The sequence below is a fragment of the Oxyura jamaicensis genome, chromosome 1, assembly GCF_011077185.1.
Source record: "Oxyura jamaicensis isolate SHBP4307 breed ruddy duck chromosome 1, BPBGC_Ojam_1.0, whole genome shotgun sequence".
In the NCBI taxonomy this organism is placed as follows: domain Eukaryota; kingdom Metazoa; phylum Chordata; class Aves; order Anseriformes; family Anatidae; genus Oxyura; species Oxyura jamaicensis.
The window spans coordinates 24,431,454-24,454,466 of record NC_048893.1 but is presented as its reverse complement, the minus strand read 5'-3'; the positions used below and the strand labels follow the sequence as shown (position 1 = coordinate 24,454,466).

At 35.8% G+C, this 23,013-nt stretch overlaps 1 protein-coding gene across 3 annotated transcripts in view; it reads left to right on the top strand.

Moving 5' to 3' along the window:
- The window catches only part of KCND2 (potassium voltage-gated channel subfamily D member 2), a 324,035-nt gene that overhangs the window by 260,325 nt on the left and 40,697 nt on the right, over positions 1-23,013 (top strand). The window lies entirely within an intron of this gene.

Genomic DNA, 23,013 nt, shown 5'->3' with positions numbered 1-23,013 from the left:
AAGTTGATCGCACCGATGTGGAAGAAAAGTACATGTATTGCTTCAGTTCAATACTGTAGAATGGTTCAGCTTGGTGAAAAGCTGTTGCTATTTTGTTGTTACTCTCTTCGTATTATGCCATTAGGTGTCTTCCAATCATTACATGACAAGCTGATAGGCATGCTTCTGTTTTTTCTCTATTTTTTAAGTGAATTTTGAATTTGGTTATTTCTAACTAGGGTTAGCATACAAATAGGGTAGGAGCTTTCCATGTGTTTCACTGTCCCATTTAGTATAATCGTCTTTTGGGCCTGCATCATTGGTCAGACCACGTGTGTATTGTAGAAGAGATTTAAATATCTGTTTGTGCAGCTAAAATGACCTTACCAAGCATGATTTAAGATTTCTACACTACAGATTTTGTGACTGCTTTAAATGAATAGGCATTTTCTTCATGAGCAATTATGAATACTTTTAACAGCTTTTTTTTTTTTTTTTCTAAAATAAGATAAATGATTGCTTTTTAATGAACAGCAGGTTTAGTCTAAAATATGTCTATAAGGGACCTACAACTATTCTCTAAATTGAATTAAATATAGCCAAAAACACTGGCCTAAAATATTGGGTGGAAATTTCCAAAACATCAAGTATTGTTTTTCCCCAGTTCTTAAAAATTAATTCATTCCAAAATAAAAATGTTATTTGCTCTATTATTTTAAAAGAATAAAGATTTCTAAAACTATATAACCAAAATGCTAAATGGATGAAATACTTCACATCATTTTTCAGGTTTTCTTCAAATTAAGTGTTTCTTTGTTTTTCATGTTTTCCAGTATTTCCATAATAATACCTTATTTCAATCAAAACCAAACTAGCTTATATCTACAGGAAAAACACATCTGCCTATATTACCAGGTCTATTTCTAGTTGCTACTTTAGCAACTGTCCCTGAAGATATATTTTATTTTTTTTTAAGCATGGCTGACCAGAAAAATGTATCTGATACATTTCCATATACTTATTGGGAAAACTATCAATGTATCAATGTACAGTAAGAATACTTTCTAAATTCATTATATTCTGTTTTTCCTCCATTGAATGTCAACTACTTTACTTCAGTCAGCTGTTAAAAAAAAAAAATCCTCTTTTTGATAACATAATTGAGGCATCATAATTAAAGTGAAAAATTTTGTTAAAAGAATATGTGCAAGCCAATGGATCTGCTCGGTATTGCTAATTGATACAGCAACTCTTATTCAGGATGGGTGGGATATACTGGTCATGAACCTCCAATATGATCATCAGAAATACATTCTATGAGTTCACTGTCATCATGTGCTAATTATAAAATGAAAGAGAACTTCAAGAAAAGAGTTTTCTCCCCTAATTTAAAGTAACAGACCTTAAAATTTTCCTAAACCACTTCTTGGGATTTTCTTATCCCCATTATTCTCCTGCCCACCTTGATCCAAAACATTTGTTAGCTTCTACTGGCTGTTTTCCAAGGGTAAATCTGTAGCCCCTGAAAATCTGTTAAGAGTTTACAGCATCATAAAATGCCTGTTGTTTCCTTTCCCAGTAAGGTCTTGAAAAAGGCCAGCTGGGCTTGGAAAACTGGACAGAGTGCAGCTAGAAGATTGCAGAGAATCAGAATATGCATGAAAGTTCCTCCCTTTTCTCTTCATGTAAGCTGGATGGGAAGTGTGTTTTAGTCAAACCAGATGAAAACCTAATTCATGTTAGGTCATGTTAGGTGAAGAAGTGGAAATATTCATCTTTAGTAGTTCAATAGATGTTGTTTGTGTAATAACTGTGCTAGGAGTACTTGGTGTAAATCACAAGATTTGACTGGGTTCCTGGCAAAGGATTAATGTTACATGACCTTAACTGTATTTTCATCCCATAAATGGTTGTGCCTTTGAGTTCAATTGTATTAATTTATTTATTTGTAGTTTGCAGGTCTTTTTCATTCTGTTGTTATTGCACATAAACCTCTTGTATTAGATATCTTTCTCTGATACACAGTTCATTGCTAATTGTATCCTAGGTTCAGTATTTTGCAACTTGGACAAATGTAGCTACCACTTAAATGATATGCAACATCTTCATAAGTAATGCATTTTCCTAAAAGTTTTTTTAAAACCACACTCAATTAAATGTTCACAGAGAAGCATACTTACCACTCCAGATCCTAGTATGGGAATTCTCTGTACCTACTTCAGAAATATTAATCTCCTACTAGATTGCTGATGGAGCATAATGCAGACAAGTTCCCCAAACTGGCACTGGCATTTATGGTTCCAAGGGTATCTAGATCACAATCACACAGTCTAAGGTTAGCGTTATCACTTACTTAAATACTTATGTATTTTTATTTTTCTACTGGTATTCTATGAACACTTCAAGACAGGCTGATCTTGAATGAGCTGCTGTACAAAACTGGAGTAAATGATGATTCTTTCCTCTTAAGATCTAAGGCTTTAAATCAGAAATGCATTTAAGTGTCTAGTTAAGTGTCTTTTCTCTATTCAGAAAAGCACTTAGACAACGGCATCCTGTCCTGTATAAGAAACAGTGTGGCCAGCAGGGCCAGGGAGGTGATCATCCCCCTGTACTCGGCTCTGGTGAGGCCGCACCTCGAGTACTGTGTTCAGTTTTGGGCCCCTCGCTACAAGAAGGACATCGAGGTGCTTGAGCGGGTCCAAAGAAGGGCGACGAAGCTGGTGAGGGGCCTGGAGAACAAGGCCTACGAGGAGCGGCTGAAGGAGCTGGGCTTATTCAGCCTGGAGAAGAGGAGGCTCAGGGGCGACCTTATCGCTCTCTACAGGTACCTCAAGGGAGGCTGTAGAGAGGTGGGGGTTGGTCTGTTCTCCCACATGCCTGGTGACAGGACGAGGGGGAATGGGCTAAAGTTGCGCCAGGGGAGTTTTAGGTTAGATGTTAGGAAGAACTTCTTTACTGAACGGGTTGTGAGGCATTGGAACAGGCTGCCCAGGGAGGTGGTGGAGTCACCATCCCTGGAAGTCTTCAAAAGACATTTAGATGTAGAGCTTAGGGATATGGTTTAGTGGGGACTGTTAGTGTTAGGTTAGAGGTTGGACTCGATGATCTTGAGGTCTCTTCCAACCTAGAAATTCTGTGAATTCTGTGAAATTCTGTGAATTCTGTGAAATGCTTTGAGATACGCACAGTATGTTCCCATTAAGGAATGATTTCTGGATTAAATCTCTGAGATTATAAACTTTATATAGATTCTTAATTTTACATGCACATTTGAAATAATTCCATTAAAATCTTACATCTAAAATCTGTCTGTAAAAAATGTATTTGAGAAACTTCATGTGAGGCGTCTGCCATGTTTCTTAATGCTATCAAAAACCCCGACAATTAATAGTGTGGAATGTAAAGTGCAGATAACTTCTTTTGCTCTAACTTTTTTCTTTAGTTTCTTGATAAATAAAGTTGTAAAGATAGAGCTTTAACCCCCTCAGTTTTAAAAACCACAAAGGAGTGTTTTTCTTGTCAACTGACAAACACCACATTTTTCATTTTTAATGTTTTTATTCATGAATTATGTCCATCACTTGATGGAATAGATTTCTTTCAAAGATTTACTTGTATTAATTCTTTCATAGCATTATTCTGCTGAAGAACTTCACTACACGTTTGTATTTTTATGTGGCTAAACATTTGCATTTAATAGCTTTTGAAAACCAAGTTCATGGCTACCCCAATTAATAACAATGATATACTGTGGATTTTATAGCAAATTAACTGTCCAACAACAAGGCTGAACAACAATAACATAAAAGTTATGGTGTGTGTTTCATTCCAAAACTAACTTACAGAGAATAAATAGACTGCAGAATACAGAGCATTAAAGAATTCTTCCATAAATCAAGCTTGTCCCTTATTTATAAATTTATATAATTAAGTATCTTAATTAAAAACACTCTATACCTTAGTCACAGAATACAGAAAGAGGAAGGAGGGCAGAATAATATTGCCTGTTTGCCTGTTTTTGTTCTCAAAAATATTGATCATATCTGTTATTGTTATATTTTTGTGAAACATACCCAGAAACACTCATTGTTTTCACTTTTCTCAGAAGTGCTTACAACACTATAATCACTTTGCAGCACTTTTGCAAACTTGATGACTCTTACATTGATCAAAAAAATTCAGTATCACAGTAGTTTTGCTCAGTACTTTCTGGTGTGTTCAACAAAATTTAAGCTTCTCAGTACCATGCAATGAAGAGTAACTATATTTTATATTCAAAGTTCATAAAAGTAAAAATGACTGAGTTGAAATACAAGTACCACCTGAATTTTCAGTCACTTGAGGGGCAGAGTCATTTTCAGTATACACATTCCTTACTCCTACTCTCTTTGATCTTGTCTTGGGACCAAATGGCAGAGATGACTGAGGTCCTGATTATAGGAAGGAAGAAGTTAATAGAGAAATCCTAGTTGACGTGAGACAGGGTCAGGAGAAGGATTCACCTATCTTAGATGAGCAAGGACATTGCATCCTGACACCTTCAATGGGTCTGAACATCCTAAGGGTGATAGGGAACCACAGCTTGATAAAGAGAAGAGAATGTGAAGCTGATGGGTACTCTAATTTATTATCTCAGATTACTCTCCCTGTTTTCCATTCCTCTATTTATTGTTCTATTATTTAATGTTTCTTTTTACACTTTTTCTCACCTTTAAAAATCTTTACTAAAACTTTTTACACTTTCCCAAACATCTCTCTTGTTCCTAACCTTTTACCCCTTAACTCCTGCCAAAGACACAGGATCCTACCAGGGAGGGCAAGAAAGTATTCCTGTTACTCCCTGCTTGATTCTCCTTTCTTTTGTTGTAATACTCTCCAAAAGTGGATAATATCAGTTCTTCACAGTTTTAAGGAGGGGGGATGAAGAACTCTGTGAAGATATACAACCTTAAAGGCAGTGCCAAGGTAATTGCTTGGGAATTCATCGATGGTAGAGGCTACGTATTTTGTTTTTATCACCTCTTTATGGGAAGCACTGAGTGTTGGCTAGGCCCTAAATCTAGGATGAAGGTCAAATCATGGCATTGCGTAGTCTCTGTCTCTGTTAAAGATCAGTCTAAGTTCTCCTCTGACCAAAGAAACTTCTATTCTGAGTCTACTGTTTAAGACACAGTGAACAAGTGGCTGTGGAAAAGGATTCTCTTCCCATTAAATAGAGTTCTTCCCATTCAATAAATAGATTTCTTCTCTTAAAGTACATTAGTTTAAAACCTAGGTATATGTCCAAACATTTTCAGTGCACTTTTTTTCTAAACAAAAAGTAGGAGAGAAAGGAATTCATCATATGGTGCTATGTGATATAGTCTGGGGAAATAAACATTTCCTCTTTCATATAGAATTGATTTTGAGATTGAAGTAAGATGTGATGAGCCTCAAGTCAGACATTAGGTTAGAAATCTTAACCACACTGAAACTAAAAGCACCTATTGACAGGAGTGGCAAGATTTCGTCTTACCTTGAATGCTGACTGGTATCTCTTATGAAATTTCATAGATTCCTAATTAGCTATGCTGAAGATTCTCAAGTATTTTTTAATTATTATTATTTTTTATTTTTTTTTAAAAATCACTCTTAAATGACATACTTAATGATCTATTGTCTATCCTTCTCTGGCAATTAAGTTAAAAATATGGGTTTGCCAGTGGTTTTAGTTGCAACTGATTATAACTTATATTCCAAGCAATCGGCAGAAAGATTCAGACTATGATTATTTCATATATATACACATGTAGCACACATTTTTGTATTTTCAAATACACTTCATCAAATATGCACTCCCCGTCTGGACACCTACCTGGGCAGCCTGCTCTAAGGAACTTGCTTTGGAGGAGGGGTTGGACCTGATGATCCTTCGAAGTCCCTTCCAACCCCTACAATTCTGTGATTCTGTAAAATATTTTGTTTGCTGCAATAATGCAGAACACTGCTTTACATGATATATCAGGGCATTTTTGCTATTCTAAATTGATTAAACTCATTTTATTATTACAGAGTATTTTGCCAGTGTAACACTAGGAGAAACACAACATATTTATGTCATAAAGCCTTCTTCATTATGTTTTTAGCAGCTTTTGTTCCTTGAGGGCAAGAGGAAAAGGTGTTGCATATGCATGCAACTTTGTTGCCAATAAAGCTGAAATAAAATTAGTTTAAAACCTAGGGAATTCAGAGTTTTTATGGAACGCTTTCACTATTCAAAAAATACTACAGTAATATAATTTCCATTCCTATCTATATTAATTGACTAACAGATTGTTTCATACAGGATCTTTAAAAGATTTATTTCTCCAAAAATATTCCAAAACAAAGAGGGAGGCAGATGGAATAAGCTATAGCTGCATGCTGCTCCGTAGATTAAAAACTTTTTTTTTTTTTTTTTTTTCAGAAGCATAGTAGGAATAATACAACCCCAAAATCAATTGCACTGTTCTAACTGTAACAAAAGGTCATGGCGGACCAAGCAGTTATCTATGATTTAGTAACTTTCTCCAGATCATCCAAGAAGTCTGTGGAAGAACACAGTTCCTAAGTCCAGTGGTTCTGAATGACAGACATGTTTTTTTTGGTTGGTTGGTTTTGTTTGTTTGTTTGTTGTTTTTTTGGTTGGTTTTGTTTTTGTTTTTACAAAACGTGGTCTTCCTAGGCTCACTCTGCAGTAGATGGAGAAAGGACTTCCAAAGACTTCCAAGGACTAAGCCCAGCCACCCAAGCCCCTACTCTGAATCTTTCAGCTTCTGCCTCTCAGCAAGATGGGGCTAAGACCCATCTTCCTGGATCTCTATCTGAGAACTGTATTATAAGAATGTTCTTGTATGTCTGATATTTAGGTTGGATAGATCGATAGAGACTTTTGAGCAGAAAAGAATATCTCTGCTGAGAATAGGTTACTATCAAGTGCTTTGTTCCCTCAGAAACTTACTATTATAAACTAGTGAGCATTCTTAGTGACTTCAATGGCATTACATGTGTCATACTAAGATATGCAGTTTTCTGCACCTTTGCAGGGTACAGGAATTTGTGTTAGCTCTGCACTGCAGAATGCAGTGCAATATCAAAGACTCACAAAATTCAAATAAAATTTTAAAATTACATTGTTTTAATCCAAATATTATGTGGATATTTCCTCCTAGTGCTCTCTGTCTTACATTCCTATCCATCATTTGATGGTGTTGTAACAGAAACATACAACACTCAGAGACAGATTACAGCCTGACAGAGAAGGTACACAGGTGGCAGGGCATGGAAAAATAGAAGAGGCTGTTGTGAGAGTAACTTAGCATCAGGGCTGGTACCACTATTTGAAGTACAAAAAGCTGGCACTGATCTAATAACTAAGGGTAAGCAATGGTGTGGGAAATACCCAAGATTCAAACAAGAAATGAAGAATACGGTCTAGTCCGTTGGGCTCTATGGTATGGGCAGCACATAACTCAGAAACCTGGCTTTATTGTAGATCAACTCTATGGAAATTGTTTAATTTTATTTTATTTTTTTTTGCATGACATTCTTAACTACTCAATCCCAATTTTTAATTAGCAAAATATTTTTTACTTACAAAATATTTTATTGTGAGTAGTTGACAAGCCTCTTGACTTCCAGCAGCTTCCTATGAAAACATTACATTTTCCTGGAAATTTACTTACTTATTTGAATGAGTTGGGATTTTTTTGGTTTTCTTTTTCTGCTGCTTAACAGCAGGTCTGTTTTTAACAGATTTGTGTAACTTAAGTGAATATTCTTTCATAATTTATCTCTTTATGTAATGTGTAATGATCCTTGAGAAAAAAAAAATGCAATTTGAAATGAAATATCATAGCTGCATAAATTTTACACATACATATTTACATATTTTAAATCATGCAAACATTCACACATGAGTGTTCATCAAGTAAATGAAGCAAAATATTTCCTTGACAATGTAAAATACACAGCTTAGCAAAAAATTCAGACTTGTATAATAAAAATTGCCTGAACTTCACCTACTTAAAAATAAATTAATCAAGAATTAATTATCATTAATAAGGTGACTGTTAGGGTATGTCTTCTTAAAAGTGTATCATTGTGCTGAAAAAGAAAAAAAAAAAATAAAAACAATGTAATACATAGGGGCACTCTCAGATGAATGTCTGGTGGAGAACTAGACGTGTACTGAATTTTTCTGTGCATCAAGGTTATCCATTTAAATGGTGTCTCTTTTACTATCTAAGAGCATGCATTTTCCAGCCTGGATTTCACACATGAACGGTAGTAACACATTCTGTAATTATCCTTCATACTATGTCTTTGTCAGAATATGTAACACTGCAGTTTTTCATCATTAGAAACAGAGAAGGAATTTAAAGTACTTAAAATAAATTTTACACATAACTGTTTTTTCTAGTATTCTTACAATACATGGGAGTATATTTTAACCACTGGAATGTATTTTTAGACATGAAAGGGGAGAAGTGATGTACAAAGCTACTATTAATGACTGTTTTGAGAGGAAACATATGAAACAAAATTAATTAAATTTCAGAATTATCTCTGAATTCGTTTTTGAAATGAATATTTTAGATTCAGTTAAGTTAGTAGGTAAAATAGGGAAAAATAAGTCAAGAAAATAAAAGCAATTAATAAGAAATTAAATCCATAGCAATTCTTAATGAAAATACCTCTAATGATTCTAATGTTCTCTTTGGCTAGTGGATGCAAACCAGCTTCACCAATGACTGATAGACATTTAATAATCTTTGACAAACAGTATTTTCTACATGCCATTTTGAGCCTGAATAGATACAACAAATCAATGAAAATACGGTGCCAATTTCATCACCTCCTAAACTGTGGTCTTTTCAGAAATATATGATGATATGAGTACCACATCATTTCATTTTATCTTCCATGTATAGTAATTTCTCTATTATTTCTCTTCAAAGCATGATCAGCTTCTTGTAGAAATATTTTATAGCAGCTCAAGGTTTCAAAACACCTGTTTAATGGAAGATCTTCAGCTTTTACTACCTGTTCTTTACAAAGGACGTACAGACATCTGTAAGCCTGTCCTTGTGAGGATATAGGACCACTGCAAAATCTAGCAGCAGAATCTCATGTGGGATGACTGCAGAAGTTTCCTGTTCATTACTTTGCATACCCTTCCATTTTTCAGTACTTCATCTGTTGAATGTAAAAGTAACATATATGTGCTTATTATGTCAGTATTATGTTAGTCTGATCAGCTTTTGAGGTGCAAATTGGGCCTGAGATGTTGGGAGCAATGGTGGCTTCCCAGGGCTAGGGGAGTCTGTAAATATCATTAGTACCCTGACTTTACCAAGGATCCAATTTAGCAAAAACAAGCCTGTTTCACTATATAAAATAATGTACAGCTTGATTTCCAGTGACTTCTGTCATAGCAGGAGAATAAATTAAGCAGAGACTTTCATATTGTCCAATGTATTTAAAGCCAGGCGTAAGTAAGCAGCAGTAAAGTACCTCTTCAGATGTGGTGTATTCTTATACCAGGAGAAAACCCTAAAACTGGTAGTATTTTAAGTATCTGTTGAGGTTCTTTCATAATTTAACATCTTCCTTTTCCTTAGATCTTCAAAATGTGAGCACATTAAGCAGAGGCAATAGATAAAACTGTCCCAGTAACAGAAGACCCTACCATATAGTAAAAACCCTAGGATGGCACCAGGCTACATGCCAACATCATTCTTGTCTCAGCAAATTGAAAAGGTCATAAAGGAATGTAACGATTTTCAGGATAGCTTCTTTCTTTTGCTGTAGGTCACCAAGGCAGCAGATGCTATATATTAGTATTGCATTGGCAATACTTCACCCTTCCTGACCCTCTTCCCACCTCTGAAAGAAAGGAAAAAAAAAAGAAAAAGAAAATAACTACATGTACAAAGTTTGAGACAGGACACAAAAATAAAAGGAAGCAAAATAGATCTTAAAGGTTTCCTAAGGTATTGCTTTCAGATAACAGATGAGAATAAAGAAAAAAATGTTGCCAAAATTTGTTTGCAAACTGAATAGGTTTACAAAAACAGTAGGACAAATAGGATTTCAGAGATTAAATTAAATTACATTTCAGTATTCATACCATCTAACTCAGGGATTTGGAGAATTATGTAAAACCTGAGCACAGACCATTAATTATATCAAACGTATCTTAATGTATCTTAAACATTTATCTTAAATATTACAGTTTTTAATAAACTGAATACTAATATTTTTAAATTATCAGTGTCACCTGATTGTTATTTGATGGAATATATCAAATTATCAGGTACTTTCAGTTCAGAAATGGTTAAAGGTAATGGTGTCCTTGTGGTTTTGGTACTACTTCTTTCCTGGTACCACAATGATAAAATAGTTATGTAAAACTCACATGTGTCTCTGATTAGTACCCTCCTTTGTCCCACCTGCAGAAAGATAAGACATACCCATTCTGTAAATAGCAATAAATACAAGACTGTTATTCAGAGATTCTTTAGCAATTGACTCAGAGATCCTTCAGTGACTTATAAAGTCTCTTGGAAAGGAAATAAAATAAGAAGTGACTCAAGTGCAATAAGTCATGCCCTTCTTCATTACCTAAATATTCAGAATACTAACTAATTTGATGGGAAGCAGCTTGGTGTTCCTCTTATAGCTCAATAACACAAATGCTTTAGATTTCCTTAAACCTGAAAACTAAGCTGCATGAAAAAACCAAGTGTGCTTATCAACTAATGAAATATATAATACAGCGGGCAATCAAGAAGCCTTAAAGTCTTAAAAAAAAAAAAAAAAAAAAAAAAAAAAAAAAAACAGAAGAGAGTCTGCTCCCCTTTCTAACTCTGCAATTCAAGTTAGCTTTGGCAATTAGAAGTGCATGAGTTTGATGAGAGCACAATTTGTCATGCTAGCTAAGCAACAGATTGACTGTTCTTGAGAGTTGTTCTTCCTTTGAATAAGTACTTATTAAGTAGAGAGCAAGGATTTTTTTCTGAAAAGGTGTCAAGGACTGTTTCAGGAGTACTATTCTGAACAACACATAGTACACAAAATAATGATGGAGTCCTGTCTTTGTCAAGATGTCTCTCTTCTCTGCATTATTCTTATAATTGGTACAATTTCAATTCATTAAGCAATTCATATCAATAATTAGATGGGTGTCCTACATGTTTGTAACACCCTTCTCACTTTCATTTTCCTTCCTGTTAAGTCAAGAAAAAGACATTTTCAAAAATCTGGTATTCATTGCAGCTCAACATCTTTTGTTACTGTTGATGGATTTTCAGAAACATGGTGTGCAGTAAGTAATACTTCCCGGTCTTTATTACCCCACCATGAACTCCATAGATGGTGTGGAACTATGCCAGCATGAATCAGACATATTGGCTTTTAATTTTTTCAAATAAACAGGAACCAGCTGACCATTTCTGTGCCATATGTCTAATATTATCTCCTTTATTTATCTAAGAGCTTTCTCCATAGGTTTTAATTGTGGTTTCACTGTATTTTTACAGACCACAGTGTTTTTCTTCGAAATTTATAGTGTGATTGCACAAATAAATGATCTTCCTTGATTTCTTTGATTTCTTTAGATTTCAGAGGGAATGTTTTCCTTTTTTTTTTTTTTTTTTTTTTTTTAAAGTTAAAAGATACTGGGATGTACTGTACACATCTCACAAAACAGTTATTTAAAAAAAATAATTTTACAGAACATGTTGTTTACTTTATAATTCCTTAGGTGTTTATGAATGCAATCTATTTTACTGGAAGGAAGATGTGTTCCAAAATAACACAAATAAGCTAAGAAATAAAAAGTAACATGCATACAAATCAATAGATTACTTTTTTTCCTGGGAATATGAATGTATATATATTTGCCATGGTAACCAGATCATTTTATATTTCACATACAGCATTTTCTTCTTTTTTTTTTTTCTAAATGTTTGAAAATATAATGAACAATTTGGTTCACAGATGCTGAAGTTTTATAATGAAAGACTTATAAGAATGATTCTTGAAGTTTAGAAGTGTCACAACCTGAAACCTCTCAAAAAAAGAAAAAATGTCTAAAAGCAATTAGTCTGAAACTATTCCCTAGTTTTGCATTTCAGATGACAAAAGCTTAGATGCAGTAGAATATCAAGATTAATTTTGTTTCATATCTACTCATAATGTCACGAGTCTTGTGCAGATGTAACCGGCAATTGGGCAGGGTGCTGGCAGTGTAACATTCCAAGAGTGTGTGGTATTTTTTTGTTGTTTCATTTTTTTCTTTGTTTGCTTGTTTGTATATGGAGGAGATTGTCTAAAATGGCCTCCAAATGCCCAGAACTAAAGTTGGAGAGTTCTTCCAAACATTTAAGTTTAGAAAGGTGGTACAACATGAAATATCACATATATTTTTTGCCTCAGTCTTCACAGGCAAGTGCTCAAGTCACACAGCCCAAGTCACAGAAGACTGGGCAGGGACTGGGAGAATGAAAAACCAGCCATTGTAGATCAGCTTTGAGACCATCTAAGGTCTCAAATGAATGTGCACTAGTCCATGGGAAATGATGAAATACATCCACAGGTCCTGAGGGAATTGGCAGATGAAGTTGCTAAGCCACTATCCATCATATTTGAGAAGTTATGGTAGTCCAGTGAAGGTTCCCAGTGACTGTAAAAGGGGAAATATAACTACCATTTTTAAAAAGGGAATAAAGGAAGACCCAGGGAACTACAGGCCAGTCAGTCTCTCCTCTGTGCCTGGCAAGATCTTAGATTATATAAAATTTACCCCATTGTATTTAATGTTAGGGTAAAAAATACAAAATAAAAATAAAAAATCTAGTCATTAAAATAAATGCATTATTTCACTTACATATAGCATGTAAGTATAGACTGATTTCACTGGTAGACATATATAGTTTCTTTTCTGTAACAATGTCAGTAATGACTCTATAACCTAACTATTTTTTGAAAATATATCTATATATTAAATGTTCAACCGTGGGCCAGTGTGTTAAACCATGAGATAAACAGTGGCTTCAGTTGTTTAATATTTTTGTTAAAAAGTCTGCAAAGACCTGAAGTTGTGGGTGATCTTTCAGCTGAAGATACTGACGCTAGGATTATACTCAGGCAAATATAGGTAGGTATTCATCCTCTTTATTTTGTGTGAATTCTATCCAATAATGACCACTGACATTTATCTACTGTCATACTTAAGGCAGCCTCTTGTGACTTTCAGAGTCTTCCAGGTAATTTCCTTTAGAAAGAGAAATCAGTGATATGTATCTGGATATTTTCTCTCCTAACTTGTTTTATTCATCCTGCATAGACAGGAGGTCACACATGACAGAGAGAATAATACTTTCCTGACTCTTCAGCTGTGACATCAACCCCACTCCTTAACAAGAGATTCTGCCCCAAGACAAGATTTTTGTTAAAAACTCAAAGGCAAAGAGCAGATTCCTGTGATCATACCCTAAAGGAGACTGTATGACATTACAAGTGATGATATCATATTTCTTCAAAGATATACTCACCCCACAGGTTCAAAAAACACTTTGCAAAATGTTGCAAGTTTCCAGTCTTACTACCCTTCTATTCTACATGTACATACATTTTTCTGTTTGATGAAACTCACCCCATCTCTTACTAGTTGATCAAGATTCTTCTTCTGTCCAGCCTTCATTGATTGTCTGCTCTTTTTGTTTTCTCTATGTGTGTGTGTGTATTTTAGCTTTGGTGTTAATTCTTTCATACTCAGTTCTTCCAGTCTTTCATTTACAAATTGCAGCTGTCTAGGTCCATTTGCAAATGGAGTAGTGTTTCAAATAATAAAGCAAGATGTAAATCTGATTTTTCTATGGATTCATATCAATGTGACACCGCTGGAATCACACTCTTTTATAGTGATGTAAGGCAGTACTGACTCAGATTCATCATTAATAAATATAACTAATAGTCTTGTTCCTGCTTGCAATTATACAACATAGCCCAGAGAAAAAGATCATAAGAAAGGTGGTTACATGCCTCCTTCCACTGCCAGCTTCTTATCAGTATATTATAGAAATTAGAATATTTCCAGGTTTTTATATCTGTAAATTAGATCTAGATTGAATTCGTATTTCTCACATTCTTCATTCTTTCTCCAGTAGTTGTTTTATTGTTGCTGTTTTGTTTTTTTCAAAAATTTAGAATTAGATTATAGTATTAGCAGTATTTAAAAATCTTCATATGGGAATTAAAAAGGATGACAACTTTGGGGAGTAGATCTGTAAAATTTTCCTTAAGTGATTTCACTGGACCAAAGAATGTAATTGCATAGAAAAGCACTTCCATCAGAAGCTAAACAATTTTATATTCCTGCTTTCCTGTTATTGTCTTGCATCCTAAGGAAATAAATCTTTATTCTGAACCTATTTTTATGAAAAAACTGCTGGATTATTTAATTCTTTACTTCTCTGTGTAGAGTAAAACACAAAACAGAAACAGTATGGAAGGTTTCACTGTACAAAAGTTATTTTTCTAACATAGATATAAAATACAAAGGGTACTAAAAGATATTTTACACTGGAGGTTACTGAGACAGAGTATAAAGACATCATAGATCTTCTTAAGAAGCATCAGTACCAGAAGGGTAGGTGGCTACAGAGGCTGGAACAGAACAGGTGTTAGAGAAAGCTGTACAATGCCCCTAAAGAAGAATATCCCAGTAAAGTAGCTTTGCTTATAAGAGTGGTATGTCTGTTTGTCAACCAGACATAATGTTTCCTGTCAATTTTGAGTTGATTTTTGTGGAACTATTTGAGGTCCTCTGCACTGAGCTCTCAAATCTGCCTAGCAAGTTCACGCAGTTCAAACTCATAAGAGGCCTCTAGCCACAGCAATGGAGTCATCTCCTTATTCCTCCTAAGTGAACGCGCTTGAGCCATATTGTGTCTGGTTGCATTTACATGTGTCAAGCCCATGCTGGAGCAGGCTGGGGACATCTCAAGTCTTCTGTACTCTCTCTGGCCAGGTCACTGTGAACCCTGTGAGGTTAATGTAGCAAAAACTGCACAGCACTAAATAATCCTGCCAGAACTGAGCTGGCCTCCCTAGCATCCCTGCATCTGTGATACAATTAATCTGTCAACTAAATAAACTGCCCATGGATGAGTGAGCACTGTCTGTGCACAGTAGAAAATGAATATACATTGCACACTCTGTGTCAAGGTATTGTAAGGACAAGTAATGATTAACAAGTAGGTCTTCCAGTCACTGTAATTTATAAATATACCTGGTTAATATTGCTTAACAGTCTTAACTGAAAGTAGTGGGCAACTGTTTCTCTAAGCCTAAATTATATAACCAGCTCTGTAACAGCTTAAGAAAGTTCAAACCAAAGTCATGTTCATTGCAGACGTAGTTTAGTAACAGGTATAGCTGCAGTGTCATCTGTGAGTGACAAACTTGTTTCTGTGTTTCTCAGGAGGACACCTGTACCGTAAACCTTGCAAAGGCTTCTGGAAATACAGCTTGGTGTGCTAGGAACCAGTCTGTTTACTCCCCTGAATGTCAGGGAATGGGCTGTACCAACTGTACTTCAGGGGGGATAGGAGAGCAGAGCTTGTCAGAAATATAGGAATTCCAGCACTTGTTGGCTCCAACTGGACAACAAGGAATTTCTATAGTAGACCATTTATTTTCAAAGTGCAGAGAGCAGTTTACCAAGCAGGGCTTGTCCCTGCTTTTTTTCCACCTGCTTGTCCCAGCAGGTGGAGAAAAAAAAAAAAAACACTCTACACCTCTGACAACAAACACACATAAGGGGCTATTTAGGTATGAACAGAAAAAGCACCTGCTGTGTTTCAAAGAATAATGAGCTAAGGAAGGCAGGGGGTAAATGGTGTTGTCTGTTATCTCAATGACATGCTAATAACTGGGAATATTTCAGAGGAACATTTACAAAACCTAGAGGAGGCTTGAAAGAAATTGCAAAGATATGATACTAAAGCTAACAAAGATAAGTGTGTTCATTTTTGTTGGATTTTTCCTCCCCCTTCTTCTCCCAAGCCAGGTAACATAGCATATGGGCTGAAAATTAAGGCTACATATCTTCCAAAAATTAAAATCTGGTACACAAAGAATATGAAAAAGACCTTTAAGAGTTCTCCAGGGTTGAGCTTTAAGATTATGTTAGAAACGAGATGTTGGATGCTGGGGGCGTGGAAGGAAAAGTCTGTTATATTGGCACAGGACAGTACACTGTGAAATGACTCTTGGAAGCCTACTTTTTAAAATACCTTTTAAAAAAAATATATATTTCTTTTTTGCTTCTTTTCTTGAGAGTGACAGCTGTTGCTTCATATGTTAGATCAAGGTTAAATCAATTTGTGTTCATGCACAAATACAGGCTGGGTGGATAATGCATTGAGAGCAGCCCTGAGGAGAAGGACCTGAGGTGTTGGTTGATGAGAGGCTCAACACGAGCCAGCAGTGTGTGCCTGCATCCCAGAAAGCCAACTGTATCCTGGGCTGCATCAAAAGAAGTGTGACCAGCAGGGCAAGGGAGGCGATTCTCCCACTCTACTATGATCTTGTGAGACTCCATCTGGAGCACTATGTGCAGCTCTGGTGCCCCCAGCACAAGAAGGACATGGAAGTATTAGAATGAGTTCAGAGGAGGGCCACAAAAATGATAAAGGGGCTAGAGCACCTCTCCTACAGGAGACAGGCTGAGAGAGTTGGAGTTGCTCAGCCTGGAGAAGAGAAATCTCCAGGGAGACCTTATAGACCAGTACCTAAAGGGGGCCTACAGAAAATCTGGAGAGTGACTTTTGTCAGGGAGAATAGTGATAGGACAAGGGAGAATAGCTTTAAACTAAAAGAAGGTAGGTTTAGATTTGATATAAAGAGTAAATTCTTAATTCAGCTGGTGGTAAGGCACAGGGATAGGTTGCCCAGAGAAGCTGTGGATAACCCATTCCTGGATGTGTTCAAGGCCAGGCTGGATGGGGCTTTGAGCAACCTGGTCTGGTGGGAGGTGTCCCTACCCATGGCGGGGGGGGGGGAATTTTAAGGCCCCTTCCAGCCTAAACCATTCTATGATTCCCAAGCTAAATACCAGAATATTCTGTTGGTTAGATGGAACTATGGAATTGCATTCCAAATATATCAATATTAATGAGCTTAATAATTATTCTCACAAATTAAAATTAAATAAATAAAGTGAAATGGCTGTGGACAAAAGAAAATAATGTTTTGAGGAAACAAGAAATAAATTGGGTACTTCCATTTTCATCAAAATAACACTTTACCCAGAACAATAGTGTTTAATATCTCTCTTGTCAAACTAAGATGTGACTTCAGACATCTATAATTCTGGGACTGAAAATGTGTTACATTTCCTTCCACTGTTTTAGCAAAGAGTGGTAGAAATTACTAGAAAATAACTTAGATTGGGGAATATTAAATTCCACACAGAAAATGATTTTTTTTTCAACTAACAAAAATCACAAAGAGTTGGTAAAAATGCTTCAAAGATGCACATTCCCTAGATGGTGACAGTAAAGAGCCTGGATCTTATTATATCATTTTAAAGACCATCAGAGAGATATGTTAATTAGGAGTTTCTGTCCCAGCTGCCATTTCTTCAACTAAAATGTTCATAGCCAAATAAATGGTTCAATTCCTAAGTAACATCTTTATTACTGTTAAAAATGTTGATCTAAAACCAGGAAAAACCCTGTGTAAGTTAAGAAAATTTCTCTATGCTCTGAATAACTTAATCACACAACCAAAGAGAAACCTATTTCTTTTTAATTCAGGTGATTAGATTTACCATGGGAATTGCTGGCTGAGGACTAAATGTAATAATACTAAAATGAAAAAAAAAAAAAAAAAAAAAAAAAAAAAAGTAGGCAAAATTGGGGCAAATTGGAAATAAAAATGAAGGAGAAGATCAGTATTTATTGAAGGAGACACTGAATCAGTACATTGAAATGGCAAGGAGCAGATCTGACTAGCCATCAGAATGTGATACAGTGTGAATAAGTGGCATCACATCACCTGTGGCTGGAACTGAACTACTGAGCACTGATTCTTCTAAAAACACTGTGTGTTTGTTTCTTTCTTCCAGAAACACATGGCCAGGCAAAGTAGTTAAATTCTCTCAGTGCCCAGGAGTTGACATCTGTGATAACAACCTTTGGTGTTAACACCTGAAAAGTGTTTTATTCTTATAGATATAATTTCAGAGAACTGTCTCTGATTTAATCAGGATGAAGCTCAGACATTTCCATAGCAGAATGTAGTAAAGGTCCAGCTGTGAATGAATTAAGAGAGAATTTTGTGCAGACATGCAAATATAGATGAAGAATAATTAGAGAATCCCACAAGGTGGAAACCCGATTTTTTTTTACTAGCACCAAGATTTGCCCTATCATATCCTGAAGACTCGTCCAAATTTGGTGTTCTATGTTTGATTTCCAAAAAACAAAGACCAGCCAAGGCCACTTGAAAAATGCCAGAGTGTATATCTGTTTCACACTTTTGATTCCACAGACAAAGAACAAGGTGGAAGGAATAGAAAACAAGGTTAGGAAACATGTATGGAGGCTGATGGTATATTAGGGAAAAATAGAAGATAACAAAGAGAAGAAAAGACCAGCAATTATCAGATGAAAGTTTAGTTACAGGGCATAAACCTGGAAGAAAACTGTAGTTATCAGCTTTCAATGACCACAGAAAAAGAAAGCAATACCATGGGGAAGAAAAAAAAAAAAAAAAAAAAAAAAAAAAAAAAAAAAAAACACCTCTAGGTGAAATCCTAAAAGTAAATAAATAAATGAGAACCTTAAATTTGCCTTCCTTAACACTCCAACTCTAATCACAGAAAAATTTTCAGACCTTAACAAGACCAACCTTATATTTTGTGTTAGTTTAGTATTGTAGTCATTATCTGTAGAACTTAAAGGAGGCAGTGCAATCTGATTTTTTTTTCAATATTGTGATATAACTTCTAGTTCCATAGATTCTTCTATTCCTTTTTCTAAAACAGAGAAATAAGTAAATAAGTATGTGATTGAGAAGTTTTAGTTTCAGCTATGATTTAAGCTTCAGCAACAGCATAGGTTATGTTGTTTCTCCCTATTGTTTTCCACTTTCTTGTCAGTGTTTTGCATATGAAAAATAAAGTGTTATTCAGTCTTTAGGAAGGAATGCTGGAACTTTTGATTTCCTGTCTCCACATGTAGCTAAAAAATAACACAAAGCTAATACACACCTCCTTATACTGCAGCTCCAATGGTAGGATCACAAACACTTTTTGCTTTAAAAAAAAGTCTGTTACCCTTGACACAGACCACATTCAAGGCTTTTTCAGGATAAAAGTTAGGCATGGGAAGCTGCAGCCATGGAAAGCAGCTATAATCTCACCTTTCTTTTATCAATTTCATCCAGCATAAAAAGGAATAATTTGCAGCTGAGATTATGGGAGGATCCATCATCTTTCATAGCTCTCTTCACAAGCTTAAACCTTCTAACCTCAAGGCTGGTGAAACAATCCTTTCTCTCTATGCAAGGAATTGCACTCCATCCTTACATAAAAAAGTGGACAGGCTGGGGCAAGTGAAAATACACTACACGTCCTTGCATTGACCTCAGTGAACCTCAGCTGTTGTGTAGAAGAACAATTTTCAGAATGAAGTGCCTGACTGTAATTCAACAACAATTGTTCTTTTTCCCTATAGAAACAGCTCCTGGTTCAAGCAGGCAGGCAAACATATGCATTCCTCTCACAAAGAAAAACATGCTCTCAGCAGTGCTCAGGTAGGCAGGCAACCAGGCATGAAACTGAAAACACTCAGCCATAGACAAAACAAGTGCAGGCAAATGCATTCTTGAGTTACCAAAATAATAATAATAATTAAAAAAAAAAAAAAAAAAAAAAAGAAGTTGAGGGGCAAATATCAGATCTCAGATCACTCCTACTATTAATTGATGGGTTGGATTTGTTTGTTTGTTTATTTTGGGGTGGGGGAGGGGGTTGTTTTTTTTTTTTTTTTTTTTTTTTTCTTCATCCCATTTTTTTTATAGCAAAAGCAGGAAAATAATTGAGTTATCACAGCATGAACTGCATTTCCATTGCCGGAGGAAGAAGTCTCATTGCATAATGCTGTATAGCCTCTGACCCCTGTTCCTCAAATGGTTATGCACACAGGTGGGTTGCAAATCTTGCTAGCAGAGACTAGACTAGCACTGGGTAATGGCCTGGCTCTCTTCAGAATTGAGATACCTCACAAAGGCAGCTGAATGAACTCTTTGTCATCCAGATTCATTAAAAAGGAACAATAGGACATTCTTCTTTTAACAGAGAAAGGTCAAGGGATGATGAGAGCACCTATATGGATTGGACTAGAATGGCTCAGAAGAAAGGAATAGCAGAGAAAGGGATCAGTGCAGTGCCAGCTTGGGGTCTGCTTAGCATTGAGCAGTCCTGAGCCTTAAAGATCCTTGACTGGTAATGGCTTTTGGAGGGGAAGAGGAGGGGGGTGAGCCATTAATTTTGACATGTTCCATGCCACAAGGCAGTAGAGAGGCTGCTTTATTTCATAATCTTATTTTCCCTGAGCATCCATCCATGTTGAAAGAAACTTGTATGGACATTATGGGCAGATTTTCACATATCTAAGTTTTGGAATTCAAGAAAGAATAAGAATAAACACAGTATCAGTGAAAAGGAAATCTGACTGCCAAATGAGTTTACGAACAACAAATAACACATTCAACTGGTTATTATTATGGAAGTTAACTCTCCTCAGAATGACACTCTGGTGTCCATGTTTTACTTCCCAAATATGTATATATATGTGTGTGTATATATATATATATATATATATGGTTTCATGTCAAGTTAGTTCAGTTTATCAGCCAAAAGAAGAAATTTATTTCTGGCAGACATGCAAACACATTTGGGGATTTGAAACTCTGATTGGAATCTCTCTGATATATATTTTTCTCTCTCTCTTTCTTTTGTTTCTGTCTGGTACTAAATGATTCTTACGTTCATGGAGTTTGGGTGTCCATCTGTTTTTCTGAAATAAGAAGAACAATAACTATATATCTTCTTTTCCTTCCAACCCCAGAGATAAAATGGCTTGTTTCTGTTTATGTTTTTGTGTTTGTACATATTTATGTTATAAGGGGCAAATGCGTGTCTCTTGCATGTGTAAATAAATTATTGAGGGAAAATAAGTTAAGTGTTATCTTTTGTTCTGAAAGCTTTTAGATCAATGTGGATATTCTTATCACGTGCAGAATAGGGCAAAATAATGTCCATTATCCTCTGCAATATTTGTTTGCTGCTCACACACCAGCCTAGCATGGTTCCATTGTTCCAGTGGCCCATAAATGTTATCAGAGGCAACAGTTAGCACAGGGCATGCAGTTTCTCAGCAGGCAGGTTTTGATATTTAGAAATTTAGTCAAGCTTCCTGTTGAGAATTAATGGGAAGTCAGAACAGAGAACCAAGGCAGCAGGTTTGCAGAGCAGAGGACAAAAAAAAACTTACGGACCATCCAGACCTTAGGCCAAACTGCAAAGCGATAGCTCACAGTCAGGATTGGAGACCATTTCAGAAGATTTATTTGTGATAATATCAATAGATGACATTTTATAGCATCTGTACTACTTAGTGAGAGTTAATTTAGAGCTGGGTAGGTAATTAATGGTCTTTTTTTTTTTTTTTTTTTTTTTTTGTGATGAGTAGTCATGATAAGATGAAGTACTTCCATATAGTTAATGCAGGCCTCAGCCCCCAGAAAAATGGCCATGGCAGTTCTCTTGTCTTCCAAGTCTAGTTTGCATGTGAATTGAATTGGACAGAAGAAATCATATTTCAGTTCTTTCAGAATTCTCCATGGATTTTCTCTGAGGTCGCTCTGCATGTGGATGTTGATCTCTCAGCTTTGTTCTCAGGAGTATGGAAGCAACAGAGAGACAAGCAGTTCAGAAGAATTTGGCAAGCTATAATTTAGCCAACAGTTTTAGTCATGCCAATGAATCTGAACAGATTTCTAGCCCACTCTTCTATAGCAAATTTCTGGCCTATTTTTTGTTCATCTGAACTCTCTCTATGAATGCTCAAAGTAACACCAGTTCAAGACTGAAAAGAGCACAGTTACAAGCATCAATATATAGTGTACTTACTATCAGCTGCTGTAATGCAGAGCTGGGTTACCTCAGGTACAGAACACACTCCTGCTTCAGGACTCTACTGGAGACCAGAACTTCACAGCCCCTTTAGAGTTAGTGGGAGAAAACAGTGCAGCAGAAATGCATGGGGTGCCAATTCACCTGATGCTAGTTAGCTCTGTTCTGGGCACATTGTTTTCAGCTGAGCTTGTTCAGGGGCTCTTCACCAGGTTCCCTGATATTTTGGGTTCTAATTGATACCTAGACACATTCTGGGCAGGCCAGATAGGGTGTTAGAAACACAACTATGTTGTATACATGCCCAAAGGGGTATTAGAGGAAGAATTTAGCTGTGTTCAGGTGATGCTGGGCCTAAGTCCTATCAGATTTTATGTAGACTGCAGACACAAGCTTGGCTATCTTTTAATACCTTGCACAAATTCAAACTCATTTACCAAAAATGCAGGCCTAGCTACACTGTTCAAAAAGAGTTTGACCAGACTTTTTGCAGACACCTGCGGTTTCCAGTAGTGTAGAGATTCTTTACGAAAAATACAATAAACCTTTATGACACACAATGTAAATAAATATCATTATAAAATGTATTGAGTTACAGCAAAGCTGAAGAAGGCCCACAATCAAAAGAGAAATGAATTTAAGGAGAATCCAGTGATCTTTTTTTTTTTTTTTTTTTTTTTTTTTTTTTAAGACAATCCTTATTTGAGTATCAGGTCACATCTGCTTGACACTAGACTCTCACTAAGAAAATACGCAATTTTTTTCTTGGAGCAAGAAAAAAACAGGGTAACAATTCAGAA